This window comes from Mesoplodon bidens (genome assembly GCF_964165515.1).
Source record: "Mesoplodon bidens genome assembly, chromosome: 2".
Classification (NCBI taxonomy): Eukaryota; Metazoa; Chordata; class Mammalia; order Artiodactyla; family Ziphiidae; genus Mesoplodon; species Mesoplodon bidens.
In genome coordinates, this window is record NC_138177.1 from 78,538,089 (window position 1) to 78,552,283 (window position 14,195).

At 47.0% G+C, this 14,195-nt stretch overlaps 1 protein-coding gene across 2 annotated transcripts in view; it reads left to right on the plus strand.

Annotated features, from left to right (window-relative positions):
• The first annotated feature begins 1,379 nt into the window (after positions 1-1,379).
• The window catches only part of PDZK1 (PDZ domain containing 1), a 32,728-nt gene continuing 19,912 nt past the window's right edge, over positions 1,380-14,195 (plus strand). The window contains exon 1 of one of the 2 annotated variants that reach the window (XM_081216812.1): positions 1,380-1,458. The gene's annotated coding sequence lies outside the window, so the exon portion shown is untranslated. Of the gene's footprint in view, positions 1,459-12,246; positions 12,312-14,195 lie in introns of those variants that run through there. The other variant, XM_081216814.1, reaches the window with a different exon arrangement.

The following is a 14,195-nucleotide window of genomic DNA, read 5'->3' on the forward strand; positions in this document are numbered from 1 at the left end:
CTAGGCATGCGGGCTTCAGTAGTTGTGGCACGTGGGCTCAGTAGTTGTGACTTGCGGGCTCTAGAGCGCAGGCTCAGTAGTTGTGGTGCACGGGCTTAGTTGCTCCGCGGCATGTGGAATCTTCCCGGACCAGGGTTCAAACCCATGTCCCCTGCACTGGCAGGCGGATTCTTAACCACTGTGCCACCAGGGAAGTCCCCAGATGTTCAGATCTTAAATCCAAATTTTTCCCCTTCTACCCTCCACTTTGGAAGATATACAGGAGGCCCAGGGAGTATAGAGTGAAGGTAGAGGTGACCTGGTATGAGTTAGCTGCTCAGATGTTTGTCATTGACCACCATTTACCCCCTGGCTCCAGCCATGCCTTCACCCCAGGGCAGCCAAGACCCAGCAAAGACAAGAAGCCCTTGGAGCATGGGTGGGGGAGGGCAAGGCCACCCTGTCCTCAGCCTGTGGTTCGCTTTGCTTCACTGCTTGGAGCAATCTCTTGCCCTGATTTCCAGTGTGGGCTGAGGATCCAGGTCAGTGAGAAGCCCAGCCCTAGGTTTGCCTGTGTGGGTGCTGCTGACAGGGGTCAGCTGCTCGTGGCTGGGACCGAGCACAGATGCCAGCCCGCTGCCCAGGCACTGGCCCAGGAGTTGCGGCAAGTACCTCCACCTGCCCAGCGGGGCTTGCCTGAGAGGTTCTGATTGTGGACGGGGAAGGCAACTGTTGGAGAATAGAGACAGAGCACCCTCAGGTGAGAGAGAGAGAAAGAAAGAGGAGAGAGTGTCTGAGAAGAGGAAGGGAGCTGGGAAATAAGAGCAGGGGCTTTATTGGCTCAACTTCTAGGGGGCATGCAAGTAAGAACTCGCGGGCAGGTGGAGGAGGAGGAAGGATGGGCGCGCGAGGGGCTTTGCTCCATTTACTGGGACTCCTTGGCCTGCTGGCCTCCTATTGGGTGGGGGTGACACAGGTACTGCTCCCCAGGAAGGCCTCAGGGCTTGAGGATCGTTAGGTGATGGTCCTCAGCCCTGCCCTCGCCATGGGGGATGGTGGAGGCTCCAGAGGCTTTGGATGTCGCTTGGGTGTGACTGAGGCATCTGCAGAGGGGAGAGAGCCGAGGAAGGCCCCTCCTCCCTAGCTGGCCTCTCCCTCTCCCCTCCTTTTCTCCAGGAGGGAGGGAGCGGCGGGGCGGGGGTGGGGGCGGCCAGCAGGGCGCCCCGCATCACTAGGTAGGTGGGCCGGAGCGTCGGGTCGGGTTTGCTGAGGGTTTTCCAGGTTTGCCCAGCTCAGGGCCCAGCCAGTTGGCAGGAAGCAGGACAGAGGTCACTTGAACTCAGACCACACGTCCCTGTTAAATACATCAGCTTTTAAATCAACCTTTGTTCAAAGTCCAGCGAGTTCCAAGACTAGAGCTCACCAGCAGAGAGAGAATTCCCTGGTGAACCCGGTGGCTCCTCTTCTTCCAGGACCCAGGTAAGAAATGAGTCGGCTTCCCCATGACTGAGGGCACTGACCACCTGGGCCCGAACCCCCTTCTTTTTCCTTTTCCTTTTCTACACAGTAGCTGGCTGTCCAGGGCAGAAGAGAGGCTGGTGGGGAAGGAGCCAGGTGGTGTTGGGGTCGAGGTGGAGGGATTCTCCACACTCTGAGGTTCTCTCTGCTTGAGACGCCCCGACCCTGTCAGGCTGGGGTCTGCTTCACAAAGGAATTGGTAAACTGATCCTGAGAAAAAGCTTTCCCAGGGTTGCATGGGGGTTCGATGTGCAGCCAAAGGGAGTGAGACGACAGACTTCACAGGTCGTGGGGAGATTCTCTTTCACAGGACCTTCCCACTGTACAAGGGCTTTGGGTAGTAAAGATTTTCTTCTGGAAGCAGCCCTTAAAGGATACAACCTAACAACTTTCTCACTGGATAATAAAAACATGCATCTCTCCTCTTTTTTTTATCACATTATAGCTCTGAGAATTGTGGAGAAACCAGTGGATTTCTAGGTTGGCTGAATTTTAAAACAGAGATCCCCAGGCTCTGCCCTTTGGAGTGTCTAGTTCTTTGGGTCTTGTGAGGTCCTGAAAAATCTTTTTTTTTCCCCCCCAACATCTCCCCCACTCCCTCCCAGATGATTCTTGTGGGCAGGTAGGTTTGGGAACCACTAGAAGCTTATTTCCTAAGCAGAAGTGGTCAAGGGATTTAAATGTGACTGTCATCTCAGGGCTTCCCAGCTAAGGACACTCCTGATCTGGGCTGGCTCTGCAGGAACACGTTCCTCTTTACTTATAGTCCCTGCAATGTTGCACCCACGAGCTCTCAGTCCCCTTTCCAAAAGTCACAGGGGCTCTTTGTCTCAGGCCACGGTTGTCTAGTCACCTGGAATCACATGTTCTTTCCTGCAGCAAATAACTCAGGGACTTTGAGTTTGTGTGTTATGACAAAGTAAATTGTTTTTATCTTTGACTCTTTTGTATGTTCTTTGTATCATAAACCATGAAGTGGCTAGTAATGATGTCCTATGTTCATAGACCACTGGCTAGACATCCGTTTCTCATCCTGGGGAAAGAACTTGGGACTGAAATACAAATAACTTGGGTTTTGATTCAGTTGTTTGTGACGGGCCATTAGACAAGTCGCTTCACCAACCGGAGCCTCAATTTTATTGTCTATCAAAAACTCTCATCTTTTCCCCAAGGCTGTATTGAAAATAAAATTATAAATAGGTGTTCATGCATAACCACAAGTGTGCTTACATTTCTTTTTTTTTAAATTTATTTATTTAATTTATTTATTTTTGACTGTGTTGGGTCTTTGTTGCCCTGCGCGGGCTTTCTCTAGTTGCGGTGACTGGGGGCTACTCTTCGTTGCGGTGCGTGGTGGCTTTTGTTGCGGAGCGCAGGCTCTAGGTGCACAGACTTCAGTAGTTGTGGCACGTGGGCTCAGTAGCTGTGGCTTGTGGGCTCAGTAGTTGTGGCTCATGGGCTCTAGAGCGCAGGCTCAGTAGTTGTGGTGCATGGGCTTAGTTGCTCCACGGCATGTGGGATCTTCCTGGACCAGGGATCGAACCCGTATTCCCTGAATTGGCAGGTGGATTCTTAACCACTGCACCACCAGGGAGACCCCTGTGCTTACATTTCAAATGTGTCTTTCCAAGGGCTCTGTGGAACAGTGGGGCAGCCTTGCCGTCAGCTGGGGGATCTTGTCTTTTAATCTCATCGAGCCTCTATTTACTCATTTATCAATAAAGAGTTAAGACTAGATGATCACGAATATCCTTTTCAGCCCACCAAGTACAATGGAACCTGGAGCTTTGAAGGCTGGCTCCCGCTTGTCATTTGGGTAGGTATTAAAATGTTACCTCCCCAGGAATGGCTTTTAAATTTAGCTTCCTCCCTCCACCTCACCACTGCATCTCATCATTTGTAGCCTTTATCATCAGAAGTCATCTTCTGCACTTTTCGTCACCTTTGGCAGACATTAAACTTCAAGAGAGCAGGGGTCTTGTCCTTTGTGTTACCTGCTGTAATACCAGTTCTTAGAACAATACCTGGCATAGAGTAGATGCTTAGCTATTATGATAAATGGAAGTTAGTGTGGCAGGGAGGGAGCTACAGGCATAGAGTCAATATGTTTGGATGAAATGCTCTTATCAAAGACGAGGCTGAAGAACTCTGATAGTCTCTCAGGCACCTAAGGTCCCGAGTCTGATCAAGTGGGAATGGGTGTCTCCGGTCACACCTTGGTTAAATGATTTTCACATTTGTTGCATAGGAGTTTGATGAGAGTAGCAAGGTAGAGCTAGATGTATTTTCCTGGAGATCTCAGCAACTCCTTTCCTTGGCCCTTCATGATAATCTCTTTGCCTGGTGGGTATCATGGCTAAATGATTAAAAATCAGAAACCTGAATTCCAGAGCAGATGTATTCTTCCTCTCTTATTTCCTCATCCGTCAAATGGGCATAATAGAACCTAGGTCTTAATGAGGATGAGATTGGAGAAGCTCATAGTGTCTTGTGCACCTTAAGTGCTACTATCCTGATGCTCTTCAGACAGCTTTATGACAGGCATGACCCCAGGGAAGGAAGGAACCCAGTCAGTGGGAAGGAGTTTTGATAAATATGAAAGAGAGCCCCTCGTCAACTCAATGGCAGCTGTGGTCTGAGACGGCCAAGCCTCACAGGACATAAACACTGAAGCTCCTCTGTAGTCTATAGAACTGAGTCTACAGTGCTTCCCAGTCTAACCTGACCTGCTTCTTACTTTCAACATATGCCTATTCTCTGGGCTTTGGTCACCATCCCTGAACATACCTGTGCTACTCCTTTTGCCTGGGATGCCTTCCCCCTCCAAGTCTAACTACTTGGGTTCCCTAACACAGCCCTCAAGGTTGGGAGGCTGGGGGGAGGAACCCAGACTCAACTGGGTTTTTTTTTTTTTTTTTTTTTTTTTTTTGCGGTATGCGGGCCTCTCACTGTTGTGGCCCCTCCCGTTGCGGAGCACAGGCTCCGGAAGCGCAGGCTCAGCGGCCATGGCTCATGGGCCCAGCCGCTCCGCGGCACATGGGATCCTCCCAGACCGGGGCACGAACCCGTATCCCCTGCATTGGCAGGCGGACTCTCAACCACTGCGCCACCAGGGAGGCCCTCAACTGGGTTTGAATCCAGGTTCTGTTGCTTATCCAAATAGCTATGGGAAACCAACTTATATTTTCGGGGGCTTTTTTTTCTTGTAAAATGGACCATTAAGATTAAATGAGAACTCATAAAAGGTAACCTAGGCTGGCGCTTGGAGCCTAGCAGGAGCTCAACAAATGTGTATAACAATAACAAACATTTTCTTTTCCATATTCCAGCACCCGTGTTTGGTAGTTGTGTCTATAACTTTCTCCACTTCACTCCGGGCTCTGTGAGGGCAGAGCAGTGTCTAATCTGGGTTGAGCCTCGGTAGTACATACTCAATGTAAGTTGTTGATTATATAAATGGTACTTGAAATTTAGAGGCTGGGGTGATTCCTTCAGACTGTGGTGGTTGGGAAAGGATTTGTATTTATATGACCTAAAATTTGAACTGAGCCTTGAATAGGTCTTGAATTCATTCACTTGGAAAAAATGTGACCTACTATAAATAAGTAATCGGAGGGTGAGGGGGCAGGTATTTCAGGCAGAGCATGTGGTGTGAGCGAAGGGCAGGCTGGGTGTGGATGACCACACGTGGGCCAGTTTGGTGTCGCTGGGGAGCAGAGGGGGATGGAGTCGGGCTGGATTATGTTGAGCCTCAAAGCCTGAGAAAGGAGTCTGGACTTTAGGTTCTTAAATATTGTTTTTAGAGACTAACATGGTGAGAATAAGATCAGGAAGTTTGTCTTGGGGCAGTGGCCGGGAGAGCCTAGAGGCTGGATATATAGGAAAAGAGCGAGGGTGCAGAAATGCAAGTTCAAAGGGTTTTGTAAAACAAGACGCCAGTTTTGGGAGATACTCTTGTTCCAGCCAACCCTCGACTATTTTCAGGTACCAGTTCTATCAGCAGCACAAGGATATCCTTTCTCCGAGGGCACCTCTGTGTCCACACGATATCGACTTTATCTCTTTCCCAACTTGTAGAACTCTTAGATAAGCAAGTAGAGTGGGGAAGGTCTTGAACTCCAACCAAGAGTCCTACCATATAGGACAAAGTATCATTCATGATGCATGGGTACGGGGAAGCGACATTTAGTACCAGCGGGCCAAATGAACTTCAGGATAAGCAGATTCTATTCCTTATCATAGATGAGAAATAAGAATTACTCACTGGTCCTATGATCACCCTTCTCCATTGGAACACATTTCATTAATTTCCCACACTTGAAATCTATGGCTACCTAAGGCCAAACAGTAGCCATTTTGGAGCCCCACTTATTTTTCTATTTTTGACACTAATCATTTAAAATTAATAAACTTGAGTGTTTGAATTTCCACACCTCTTGCTTTTTAAAAATATTTATTTATTTATTTATTGGCTGCATCAGGTCTTAGTTGCAGCATGTGGGATCTTTCTTTGTAGCGCATGGGCTCTTCACTTCGTTGTGGTACATGCGTGAGCTTCTCTCTAGTTGTGGCACGTGGGCTTAGTTGCCCTGTAGCACGTGGGATCTTAGTTCCCAGACCAGGGATCGAACCGGCATCCCCTGCATTGCAAGATGGATTCTTAACCACTGGACCACCAGGGAAATGCCCCACACCTCTTGCTTTTCAAAGGAGGAATCCAGGTGGCTTAAACATAATCTGCAGCAAAGATATTGGATCTGCTCTAGGTAAAATATTTTTGAAGAAGGATGAAATTGAATTGCATTTATCTCCTCCTAGCTCAAGACATCTGTCAATGCCAGCTGAGATATACTAGGATTTCTTTTATGCTGTTGGAAGAAACAGTATGTCCCAAGGCTCTGAGGCAGGCTTTGATAGAAGGCAGACATTCCTGGCCCAGGGCTGGAACCTCTTGATCAGGGCTGATGGTTGTAGGGAATTCACCATCTACAGTTGCTGACTTAACATCACCAGTCTCCACCGGTTGTATTTTTCCAACAAAAGTCTAGTGATTTCTTTGTCTTACTTATGACATGGATGCATGTAAATGCGAAGAGGCAGCATTTCTCACAAGGGCACGATGTGCAGACATGCCTGGTCAAGCTTCCTCCTTGATGAAGTTCAAAGTGTTTTATAAACCAGCATGGAGTTTAGTGCAAAGTGAGTCACATTCAAGTTGAATGTTCCCCGAGAGTTCCTGCCCTCTCTTCCCCTCATGCCTCAATGAAACAGAAATAATTTACTCTATGGTTACATCCTAGGTTATACAAATATCCTTCCCCAGTTGCAGTAACTAGGATTAAACATTATTCCCCACTGTCTTGCTAAGTTTTCACTGTTTAGTTTTTCATGGCTCAGGTGTTGGTTACATAAGAGCCTTGTGAGGAGAGGCTATGTTTTCTTTGTGGTCTGATAATGACTGCACCATTGATTCCTAACTATTAGATAAGATGGTGGTGGGTCCAGAGTACTCGTGACTAACAGTTGTAGGGTTACTGTATTTATAGAATGATCCACTACATCCTGGATTTTGGGAGACAAAGAAGACAATATTGGGGCATTTTCTTTCCTGACGGTAGTCATTGCACCTGGCTGTCAGTGAAGACAGTGCCCTTCTGATTTTCCCTCTTTAAGAAGAATGCTGTTTACCCCACATCCTTTCTCTAATCTTTTGGAAATCCAGTGATGTTGTCTGGTGAGTGAACCTGTTCACTCGTCACTCCCCGGTGACCATGATCCACCCATACATCCGCATATCGGGTGATGCTTCCCTCACTCCATCCTCTCCACCCTTTTCTGTTCCTTGGGCCCCTTGGCTGGTGTATCTTGTACTCACATCTGTTAGAGCTCATCTGCTCCAGGTGTTGGGACTCTCTGGTCTGCTTAGTTCTGTAAAAGCTCCCTGGAATCTTATACCTCCTTGATATATGGCATTTGGTTCTATTTTTGTAATTCCCTAGCTTTCAGACTTACATGATACTTCTGGGTTTAGGGAAATCTGAGTTTATTATTTGAGCTTGATTTCATGGAGAACAAAATCTCAGCCCTGACTTTTCAGCAGCTAAAACTAACGTTGCAGAGGTGGTCCAGAGTGAGGAGATAGAGAATCCCTGACCTGACAATCAAGATTCCTGCCCATCCCTAGTGCATCACTCAATCTCTTGACTGCTTCAAAAGGAAAATCAGGAACATTGCTCAAATGTCCTCACAGGAAATGGGATTCCCATTGACTCAGGACCCTCACCAGAGAGCAGGGAAGATGGGGCACCTGGAGTGGGCTTCTCTGCTCCAGATGCTATGCTTGGATTGCTTTACATGATCCATCTTCAGTAATCTTTGCTGGGTTCATATGCATTTCCTATTTTAGGTGTATTTCTATCTCCAGCTCAGAATTAAGGAAGTCACGCATGTTCTCACGGCTGGCAAGTGGTGACACCGGAATTCAAAAGTGGGTTTGGCTTTAAAACTCTTGTTCTTTCTAATGTATTTACCCAGACTAGAATGCTGAGGGAAGATGGAAATAAAGATACAAACTCCCTTCACATCAGCTGCATACCTATATGGCCACTTTAGACTTTTTGTTAACTGGAAACTACTCTGTTCTAGACATCGTTTAAGAAGACTTTTCCTGTGTCAACCCCTTAATTTTCAAAACTGCTCCCTCAGCTCCTTCTTCTTCCCTCTCCCCATTCATCCTGCCCAGCCAGTCCCTGGAGCACTTCATCTTTCCCAGGGGACACTTGTGGCTTCTCGTCCTCGAAATTCACACGGGCCCCACTGTCTCACATTCTAATGAGTTCTGGTCTCATCGTGAACATAGAAACCCTCACCTCCTAGCCTTCTGGTTTTTTTTTGTGTGGTTTTTTTTTTTTTTTTTTTTCTGTCCGCGGGCCTCTCACTGTTGTGGCCTCTCCCGTTGCAGAGCACAGGCTCCGGATGCGCAGGCTCAGCGGCCATGGCTCATGGGCCCAGCCGCTCCATGGCACGTGGGATCTTCCCAGACCGGGGCACGAACCCGTGTCCCCTGCATCAGCAGGCGGACTCCCAACCACTGTGCCACCAGGGAAGCCCCTTGTCTTCCTCTTTATCTCATTTTTTCCACTTCTCTCCTGCCTCGGTAGAGGTATTCCACCTCATCAAGGCCAAACCCATTTGCTGTGCTCTCCATATCATCCCTTGATATACAAACATTAAAAATAAAACCATCCACCAACCCTGCTTTCCCCTTAAGCTGCTATCCCAACTCTCTCATTTATCTGTTTCAAGATGTAACTTTATTCACGGCCTCTGTTATTTACTAGTATTCACTTCCTTCTTAGTCCCTTATCTGTCCTGAACTTGTATTTCCTAAACTTAGCGGCATTTTCTGTTTTCATTCTCTTTACCTCTTAGCATCATTTTGCATTGTTAACTATCCTGTCTTGAAATTCTTCTTTTACCTTGGACTGTAAAATCTTGGCCTTCTGATCATTCCTTCTCAGCTTCATCTTCTTGTCGCCTAGATGTCGGTATCATGCAAGGCTTTATCCTCGGCTCTCTTCCTTTCATGTTCTCACTCCCTTGCATCACCGATCACTGCCATGAGGACTCTAGTCCCTCATCTCCTGAGCTCCAGGCCCACACTTCTGTCTACCTGCAGGATGTTCTGCCAAGTCCTCTCATGTAAAACTACCTCAAACTGACTTTGCCATCTCATTCCTCATAACTACACCATTTTTTTAAATTTAATTTTTAATATTTTAAATTTATTTTAATGTTTATTTATTTATTCATTCATTCATTCATTTTAGCTGCACTGGGTTGTTGTTGTGGCATGCGGGATCTTTTAGTTGCAGTATGTGGATTTCTTAGTTGTGGCATATATGTGAGATCTAGTTCCCTGACTAGGGATCGAACCCAGGCCCCCTGCATTGGGAGCATGGAGTCTTACCCACTGGTCCACCAGGGAAGTCCCAGCACCATCTTTTATCTTTTTATTTTTGTTTATTTATTTATTTATTTATGGCTGCGTTGGGTCTTCATTGTTGCATGAGGACTTTCTCTAGTTGCAGCTAGCAGGGGCTACTCTTTGTTGCGGTGTGCGGGCTTCTCATTGCGGCGGCTTCTCTTGTTGTGGAGCACGGGCTCTAGGCGCGCGGCCTTCAGTAGTTGTGGCACATGGGCTCAGCAGTTGTGGCTCGTGGGCTGTAGAGCACAGGCTCAGCAGTTGTGGCTCGTGGGCTGTAGAGCACAGGCTCAATAGTTGTGGCTCATGGGCTTAGCTGCTTCGCGGCATGTGGGATCTTCCCGGACCAGGGATGGAATCCGTGTGCCCTGCGTTGGCAGGTGGATTCTTAACCACTGCACCACCAGGGAAGTCTCCTGTATCATCTTTTAATGGTACAACTTTTATGCCAGTCACCAAGGCATGAACTTGTGGGGTTTTGTTTTTTGGTTTTTTTTTTTTTTACCTCTTCCTTTCTAACACCCAGCCCAAGTGGGCGGCATTACTTGGAAGATGTATTAAGTCTTGAGCTGCTGTAGCAGAATACCACATGACAGAATAACAGAAGCCCATGTGGCTTAAACAGAAATTTATTTCTTCACAGTTCTAAAGGCTAGGAGTCCAAGATCAAGGTGCCAGCATTGTTGGTTTCTCCTGAGGCCTCTCTCCTTGGTTTGCAGATGGTGGCCTTCTTACTGTGTCTTCACATGGCCTCTTCTCCGTGTACATGCACTTCTGTGTCTTCTTATAAAGATGCCAGACCCCACCTTTGTGACCTTATTTAGCCTTAATTATCTCTTTATAAGGCTCTATCTCCAAACAGTCATAAGGCTTCAACATAGGAATTTTGGGAGTGACGAAACTGATTCCATACAGAAGGGGAGTCTAAGAAAGGTATCAAGGGTGGTTAGTAGAAAAAACTGAGCAAGGGTAATAAATCCAGGGAAAGTATACCACTTATGGGGAAACAGACAGAATGAAAAGATGGCCGCAGAATTAGGGCGTCCTGGCAACTCTGAGCTGAGAGGAGCCAAAAGCACAGCTACGTTCACATTGAGTGGTGACCTTAGAAGACTGAATTGTGCATGTACCACTCTGTGCAACGAGGCCTCTTGAACCCACAGCAAAACTGTGTGTGAGTGAGGTAAGCAGTAATTAGGGAGAGGAATAGGGACCTCTTGTATTTCCTGGACACTAGCCACGGTCAGTGTAAATAAATATTTTGGACATCTGTGTTGTACCTGTCCTGTCTGAGGCCATCTCTGCATGGAGAAATCTGAGAGGACAGGATTGAAGAGTTAATACCATATGTCACTCAGTCCTCTCTGTAGTTCCTCCATCTCTGTCACCTCCTTTCTATTCTCACAGCTACCAGCTGGGGCAGGTCTTCGTTGCATGTGAGGAGGACTATTACAAGAGCCTCTTTCTTGACTTACCTCCAGTACGTCTTTGCTTCAGGCCATCCCTCTTGGAGCCCAACTCTGATCCTGTCATTCCTCTGCTTATAACCTTTGCGTGGTCCCTGACCACCAAACTAAGGCCAGATCCCTTGGGCTGGTATTCGAGGCCTTTACAGTCTAACTTGTCATCCATGACAAAAGGACATCTTGGTTGTCCTCCTGTTGGCTCTTCTTCAGTCATGTTGAGTTTTAGCTCTTCTTTGACCATACCCAAGAACTTTCCCACTTCCATGCCTGAGGTCCACACTATTCTTTGTGGCTAGAATGTTCCTACTTCTGTACCTGTTGAAATCCTACCTATGTGTTGTCAATGTCTAAATCAAATCCTACCTAATTAGTGAAGCTTTCCTTTATTTGTCCCATGTTGTAGGTCTCATGGCATTTATACTCTGCTCATAGTGGTAGCTATTTTTGTACTAAAACTTTTCCTTCACCCCCATTTAACTATAAAGTCCTTGAGGATAGAGCTGTTGTTTTACTTTATTCCATCAACCACTTAATGGTGTTCTGCGTATAAGTGTGAGGCAAATATTTGTGGCATGGACAAATGAAATCACATTTGGGGTAATACGTCTTCTTGATGTTCAGTAGAATTTTGAGGGACCTGTGTGCATGATCCTAAACAAGCTGCACCCACTCCCGTATGCTAATTGGAGAATCTGATTGGCCTCAGACAGGAATGGAGCTTGGGTTTCCAACCATAGCGTGAAGGAGGAGGAGAAATGGCCTCAGCTCTTAGGGTGATTAGGTTTGCTGGCCAGGGAAGGGCCCCCTCAGACTTAATTCCTTGGACAAAGAGCCCATGGGAGCTGTTAAAGGTTGTTTCCAGCTGCTGGATTCTGTTTCCTGGCTCAGAACTAGAACGTGGGGAGGGAGGCAGGGTCACAGCCTTTAGGTTGCCACACACTTCCATGCTGTTGGCCGGGCAGGACTGTGGGCAGAGCTGGATCCTGAGGGCCTCTCCTAACCAGGCTGCCACCTTGGCTTCTCAAGTTGAGTAAAGGTGAGCTCAAGATAGCCATTAATCTTTCACCCAACCTTGACATTCTTCTCTGACCCATGAGGGTGTTATCCCAAGACTGAGGGGAGGGAAGGGAAGCTGGGAGCAGCAAAGGGTGGTTTTGAGCACTAGTTTCCTAAACTCGTGGGGATTCTAAAAATGCTTATGTTCAGGTTTCAAGCCTGGATTGAGTCAGTAGATCTGAGGTGGGGTTTAAGCATCTGTTTTTATAAATCTCTGCAGGTGATTCTGTGGGCCAGCTGGGATTGAGATTAAGTTTGTAAGGTGATTGTGAAGATTAAATGAGATAATGTAGCATGCCTGACATGTGGTGAGTTTTTAAACGGTAACATGATTTATTATTACTGGCATCACCTGATGGTCTATAGATTTACACTGTCAACTAAGTAGATCTGTTCCCTCAGATGAAACCGGCTGCTGACTTTGGGTAGACAGCTCCCAGGGCTGAGGAGACGAATAAATATCCTCTAATTCTTGCTGACTTCGCTTTTCCAGGAGTTGTCTTTTCCTTCCTCAGAAGAATTTGCTCTTCCCTGGCTTGTGTGTTAGTTCATCTACAGCAGTTTCAGGATTCTTTTACAAAATAATACCTGGAAGCTTACAGGAGTTAGACAAATAACTCTGCTTTAGAGCAGGAAATAATTCGGAGAACCCTGTGTTCCATTTTGTATTGGGAGATGCTTTGTGTTCTTGTCAGGTTCCCACTGACCTTGAGACTCTCAAATATTTCTCAGGAGATCATAGATTTTTGATGAGCTAAGTGGCTTTAAGATCCCTTCACTCTTAGCCCTCCCCTGCACTGGAGGGGTACGGGGGCGGTGCTTAAAGGCATTCACGCCCATGGTATTTTTTAATGGGACCTTTCCACTTACAGCACCTATCGTGGAACAGGGGACTCTCTGACGTGCCGGGTGACAAGGCAGGCATGCTTCACTACAAGTCCCACTGGTGTGGGAATCAACTGAAATGGAGTCTCACTCTTTCTCCAACTAGCCCTGCTGAGGAAGTTCCTGTAGGTTCCAGCCCCAAACACACAAACTGAGGGGAAAATGAGGCTTCCTCTTAGCCTGGGCCAACTAAGCTGAACCCTTCTGGCTGTTTGAGTCTCACTTTTGTGGTTGTGATCCTCTCAGGAGCAGCTCCTGCCCACACTCTTGGCTCTGTGCAGCACCGCTGGGGAGGGTGGGTGTTGACTCGGATCGTGTATGGGTCCATATTGATGGCTGCCTGGAGCCGGGAGACCTTGGCTACCTTGGCCTTGGGAGAGTCCCCTGGGTCCCACCAGCTACTTTTCTCCTGTGGAAAATAGCCCAGTGGCTTCAGTTCTTTCTTCTCTGGTCACATTCACAGGTCCTACCAACCCTCCTCTTATTGTCATTAGCTAGCCTTCCTAACTTCTAAAATGTACCTACTTTTTCTTCTTGACCTTGGATATATTATTGCCTTTCCTGGTAGCAATAATCTAATCCTTTTAGAAGAAGGTGGAGTCTAAAGGTATGATTAATAATAAAGTTTGATTAAAAAAATCTCTTTGGGGCTTCCCTGGTGGCGCAGTGGTTGAGAGTCCGCCTGCCGATGCAGGGGACACAGGTTCGTGCCCCGGTCCGGAAGGATCCCACATGCCGCAGAGCGGCTGGGCCCGTGAGTCATGGCCGCTGAGCCTGCATGTCCAGAGCCTGTGCTCCGCACGGGAGAGGCCACAACAGTGAGAGGCCCGCGAACCACAAAAAAAAAAAAAAAAAAAAAAAAAAAATCTCTTTGGCTCTCACCACTGAGTCTTTCCTGCCCACCAGCACTTTGTTCTCCTTCCCACAGACAAGCAACTTTGTTGCCAAAAATTGACTTTTTTCCCCAGAGCTCAGAAATGGTTAGAGCTTTCTTCCATTTCCAGTATTTTATTTTGGCTCTTTGAACTGGGGAGTAAGGCCTGCTGAGGGTTTGATGGACTCCAGCCTGAATCAGATGATTGCCGATATGATATTATGGAAATCCATAGGCCTTCACTAATTGCATATCTTTCCACCATAGGGTTCTGATCTCTGGATTCTCAAGAAGCAGAAGATGGGGGTGGGGGCTGAAGAAATAGGAAACAGTATCCTTTTTTTCTTTTTAAACTATTACCTTACTTATTTTTAATTTTAAAAAATTGAGGTATATTTGATTTATACTATTATATTAGTTTCAGGTATACAAC